This window comes from Coenobita brevimanus, chromosome 46, assembly GCF_032717465.1.
Source record: "Coenobita brevimanus isolate Jiangsu-jjx chromosome 46, ASM3271746v2, whole genome shotgun sequence".
NCBI classification, from domain to species: domain Eukaryota; kingdom Metazoa; phylum Arthropoda; class Malacostraca; order Decapoda; family Coenobitidae; genus Coenobita; species Coenobita brevimanus.
Genome location: NC_136999.1, coordinates 24,065,588 through 24,071,587, shown reverse-complemented (window position 1 = coordinate 24,071,587; position 6,000 = coordinate 24,065,588).

The following is a 6,000-nucleotide window of genomic DNA, read 5'->3' as shown; positions in this document are numbered from 1 at the left end:
AGTAAGATGAAAGCAAACCCCATGAGAAAATAACAGTTTAACTATGCTGCTGTAATAATACCGCGTGCAGTGTGAACGAAATCAAACATAATTAAATGAATTTAAACAAATAAATCAGTCGCTGACTCTCGTCCGTATGCGTCCAGTCGCGACTTTACTTCGATTTTATCATTGTCATTCAGGTTTATCTCTGGTAATTTAAGAGGCACATATTTATCATTAAAAATATCATTGCTTTAATTTGTATCTGTATATTCCGGTATTTTACAAATCAATGAAGGCCTTGGATGGAATACAAAGTCAATTTGGTGCACGTTCAAACACAACGGAAATCCACCAATCACCGCCCGAGTGCATCGCTCAGTGTTACCAAATCCACCTGTCCTCGGCTGGCATAATCAGTGCGTCAGACTACGTGAAATCGAGTATAGTTATGATACTAATAAAATATTTCATTAAGAAATAATTCAATAACTGCTGCTGGCAAAAGTCAGTGCTGGTTGTTGACTTCAAATGTGTTGAGTTTACCATTTTATTTAAAACAATAAATTACCATGATCATAACGTGAACATACGTCGGTAAATCATTTAATAATGGTAAAAATGATTTTCTTATACTCATAACCATCTATGACTTCTGGTTTCAAAGCTATATATGCACCCCATGCCGTTGGCGGCCATCATGTATGTTCGTCCAATACAGCCAGCTCAAGTGAAATGTTCAGAATGTTTGTGGATTTCTACTTAGCATGCATCCAAGAAGCTTTCTTGAAAAAAAAAATAAATAAAACTTTCGAATTTTTTCCAGGTTTCTTTCGAATTTGAGCTAATGTTCCTGGCCTCTGGTATCTTAGCTGGGTTGGGTGATGTCCTGCTCAAAGCTTGGCTACTTGAACTCGATCAGCTCTGTCCAAGTATACCTCTGGTGGGTTAATTTTGGTAGGAGGAACTTGAAGTATAATGTTCTGATCGAGGTGTTGTACTGCCCTGGGCTTGGTATGAATATATAGGTGTTTCTTCATTGCTAGTGGTTGAACGTTTGGAGGTGGGTTGTTGTGAAGGGTGTTCTGGCAATGTCTGTGCGGTGACTTTTATGTGCCTTGGTGTTCTGTGTGGCTGTTAAGGAATGACAGTCGTGTTGTATGTTTGCACTGGCTGTATGCCTCTCATATCAATCTATTCTCTGAGCAGGCTGTCTGACAGAGAGGAGTTTAGTTTCAATGTGTAAGTGAGCTGTGAAGGTGAATGTGATGCAGTTTGTGATAATGCATACGACGTACTTCTGTATCGCCTGTAGGGTGTTATAATGGATGTTTGATAGGATGGACGCCCATTCTGGAAAGGCACAGAACATCGCTGATATATTCTTTGCAGAGTAGGGACAGTGTTTCTGTTCACTGTCTAAAATTTGTTCTTGTAAGTGCCCTCATTATGTTGAACCTGGAGATGCACCGCCTTTTGTTGCATAACTGGTTACATTGGTGCCATCGAGTGAAGGAATCTCTCTCCAGCATTTTTAAAGACGTTAAAGTGAAAATAAAATAATAGTAAAAGTACAGATTTATGACGAGATTGTGGTAAAGAGATGCTGTAAGTAAAATAATACTGACAAATAAATATAAATAATAGGGGATGGTAACTTTACTCTTCTAAGGGACCTGTGTCCAGTCCACATCCGTACTGTGTTGGTAATCCTGACATCACTGGTACCAATCCCTGTTTAATTGTGGAAGATAATTTAAGTAGTACATTTGTGTAGGTACCCGTTTCAGTTCTCTGCCACAAATACACTGACATTCCTTAGAAAACACTCTTACTATTGGTAGTGCATCGTATAGTATAAGCTTCCATAATGTCATTTACGTGTAGTACCGTGCTTCAGTCATTTGAGGGATGGGAGGCAGTTACATCATCTATTGGCTTGCAGTCAAAACATAGAAATCTAGTCTTCTTACCAGGCAGTCACATAACACCAGGTCAAAAATCTTCTGCCAAGGGAAAGAAACTTTTAAAATCAATAGGCTATACTATACTACAACAGCGTCATGCGTAGTTCATTATCACTGTTGCACAACACATCTCAGTAGTACAAAAACAGATCTCATGTGGCAAGGTTTGTCTGAACCATAAAAGCAATATTTTTTTAATATACCTTTCTTTCCATCTGTGACTGACCCCTAAGTTATCCTGCATTTTCCTATCTTGTTATACACAATATTATTTCTTTTATTTCTGTGTTATATTGACGATGGTAATATATGTACAGTACATTTAATTATTTCAACCTGACATTACTCCCTTCTCCGGTCATCTTTTCATGCCACTTACCTTGAAATAGGTATCCTTACGTTTAATACGTTCTTTTTCTGGAGTTATCAGTTCTTCAGACACTCTTTCATCAAACGATTTCTTCCCATTCATCCTTATTCTCTCTCTGATACATCATTTTTTCTTGATCTCACTTACTGTATATTCTCCAAATAACTATTGTATCCCTTAATCATCTCGTGAGAGTTTTCATTTTTCATTTCCGTTTCGTAACTTAATATTTATTCATCAGTGTTCATTTCAGATTATTTTCTACATCCTCCCTCATCCATCCCCCACTCTGCCTCTTCCATCACACCCTCCCAGTAACCAAGGAAAGTGCAGACCCCCATTACTCTCCTGATGTGCAGGACCAATTAGCCAACCGTAAAATAACTGGCTTATTAACGGCAGCATCCAGCCCGTTACATAAATACCCAAATACCCCAATACTGCCATGGAGATCGACTGTATAAAGAACTCTATCAAGTTGTGGTGGAAGCTGATGTTATTTTTATGGTGGTGTTTCTGCTTGACTACCAATAACCGTGATGTTTTCATCCATTAACCCTTCCATATTTATGATTTCTAATATTATACTTCCTATAACCAAAAGACTGTATGCACCTCATGACAGACCCTTTGTACTGACGGGGTTATCTAGTCTCAGTATTGTGTGGTATATTTACAAATACCTTTTAACTCCGTTGGTATATTCTCGTCCCACCCACAGTCTTAAATCTTTCTCACGGCCCTACTACTGCCAGACCTCACCTCTTCCATCAGGTCACGCCCACTTACTAATATGGTTGTCTAGTGCCTCAACATCTGACAGCCCCCCCACCCCCACCCCCACCTTTTTCTTTTTATGTGACTGACTGGACATATGCTTCACAGCCTGCTCCCAAGGCCCAGTAGTCCTCCTACATGCCATACATCTCTACATGTCAGCTAGTCCAGAGTACCTGTCTAAGTATCTGAAGTATAACCAGGTAGTAAGTTATATCTCTGTAGGCGTAATATGCATGATTTTTTCCATTAACATGCTGCCATAAAAAAGGAATAACAACAGCAAAATTCCAACACTTTCCTGTGTTCATAACTTAAGGTGACACACGGAAGCACGAGGGAAGTTCGTGTTTATTTTATTGAGGAGCTCAGAACTACTTCATATACACCGTCTATATAAATAGACAGTATATACTGCTAGATATATTGTGTTTCACAAGTCTTGAAGGCAAGTGATCAATGAGGACGAGAGACATCTGTCTTAACAAGTTAATGACGGGAAAAGCTGAGACAGACGCAGTGTATCACGAGTTCGTTTGCCGTTCACTCCTAGGTGTCTTGTTGATGGAACATATCTTATCCGGCTTGATGATATACGTAAATAGACGGTTTCCATTTTCTTAAGTCAGATCTTTCCTAACCTCAGACTATTCGTCCTAGGGTAACGTACATAAAATGAAGAAATCATCACAATGAAATAATTACTTGATAAGGAAGTATGGGAAGAGGGAGGAGGAATAGAAAATGGATAAAGTGTGTAAAGGTGTGGAGGTGAGACAGTAATTCGACACAGTAATATGCACAGCAGACATCGTTTGACTTGATAATCAAAGGAGTGTCAGTAAAGAATATAATTTTCTTTATAAATTGCACCATATTCCTCTGACCTTAATTCGCATTCTGTTTTATTATCATCTTTAATATTACTGCCTTACGTTTAAGTGAACTGCGACGCAGATTTCAACATGATTCCAGTGTTGCAAGGTTCTTGATGACGAACGTCCTTGGTAAATATTGAATATTTAGAGCCTTCAGTCACGGCAGCACAATTCGCCTATCAGCTATAAAATCAGCTTGAAATCAGAGTAGCTGCTGACGCTCTGTGTGATTTTCACCGTCAACAATGCTTAAACAATACCCGAATGACCAACAAAATTAAAGTCAGGTGAGCAGTTTCCTTGAACTATACAACATAACAAGACAGATTACTCAGACAGTGCAATACCTGAGTGCTCACCAAATGGTCTAAGGGCCGAGCATTTGACTCTGACCTGCGAGTTTGAATCTTGATTCAGTAATCACAAAATCGAATCCCTTCACCCATACTTTACTCTGAAACCCCCCCATAAAGTTGGGTCTATATCAGAAATCTTATGGCCCTAACATTTGACCTTTCTCTGTGGCTTTGACATGTAACTGATTGTTCTCAAAATTCAAATACTTTGTGTTCACATAACCCTGAATTTTTCCACAAAGTATCATTTAGATCGAATAAAAATTGAGTTTTCCATGCCATGTTACCTTCAACTATGGCCTATTCTAATATATATATATATATATATATATATATATATATATATATATATATATATATATATATATATATATATATGCCTCTGTGGTACAGTGGTAGAGTGTGCATTTCTTACACGGGTGAGCCAGGGTTCGCCCCCCGCCAGGGTAATAAACTTTGGGAGTGTTCACCCGGCCACGTATTGAATTGGCGGACACAAGGGGTGCTGTGGTTGAACCACTGTCGCCTACTATAAAGTATGCTTGCACCCAGTCGGCTTGCGCGGGCCGATTACACTTGGTTCACAGACGGCACACACATCCAAAGCCACTACAATTACACTTACAAACACTTCTCACCCTACATACAATCTCTACCAGACAGCCTAAGCCACTTCGTAGAGGTACATTGGCTGTATCGTTCAGACTTCGGTCGGGATAAGCCGGTCCTGCAGTGGATACTCTAACGGCTGATGATTATATATATATATATGACAACCCTTTTGGCAAACTCTCGCCTTTTCATTATTCTTGGTGCAAATCAGATCAAAAGCGTTTCAATTAGTTTGTGTGAACAAAGACACACAGGTCACACGATGACCTTGATATTTGACTGACTGTTTTCAGCTGACTCACGTCTTCTTGCCCTTGCTTCAAACAACGTACGAACTTTGGACTGCATTGGGTAAAAACGTTCAAAGTTGATATTGGTGTCAAACTTTGTCCTATTGTTCTCAAAAACAACTAGTTAACCCCTTACCTAACCCTCAAACTTTCCTCCATTTGGTTAACATCGGATGAAAAGCTTTTGAATTTTGTGTTCACACACACAAACGAGTGAAACGTCACACCCACTCATGTGCAGGCATCGTTAAACCGAATACGTTTTAGAGCGAAAATTCATATGCACAACATAGAAAGTCCTTTCCACTTGACCACAGTGTAACCCCCTTCATCCCAGAACAGCCACGTATGTCAACAAATGACTCTACAAGCACACGGCCGGATGGCACCAGGAACCTACACCTGCAACATTTTGAACCACATGATTTGCAGGCCAACACAAACATCAGCAACTGCTCATATGCACTCTATAGCATTCCCAGTTTTGTGAAGCTTGGAATATTTATCACTAGGCTTTAACCAAACGAGGACCTAACACAAACTTCTTCGTTCATCCGCATGACACTGCTCAGTATACCATCTTGTAAAAAAAATAAATAAGGGCCTCATTCAGAGCAAACCGACACCCTACGGTCTCACTGCTCCTTCACAATACAGATTTAGAGTACTACACTGAAAAAACAAAAAATACAGATGAATCCCACAGTACAAGCATCTGACGGCATCAACTCCACGACACCGGCAAAATGCATGTTACCCACAATAAGA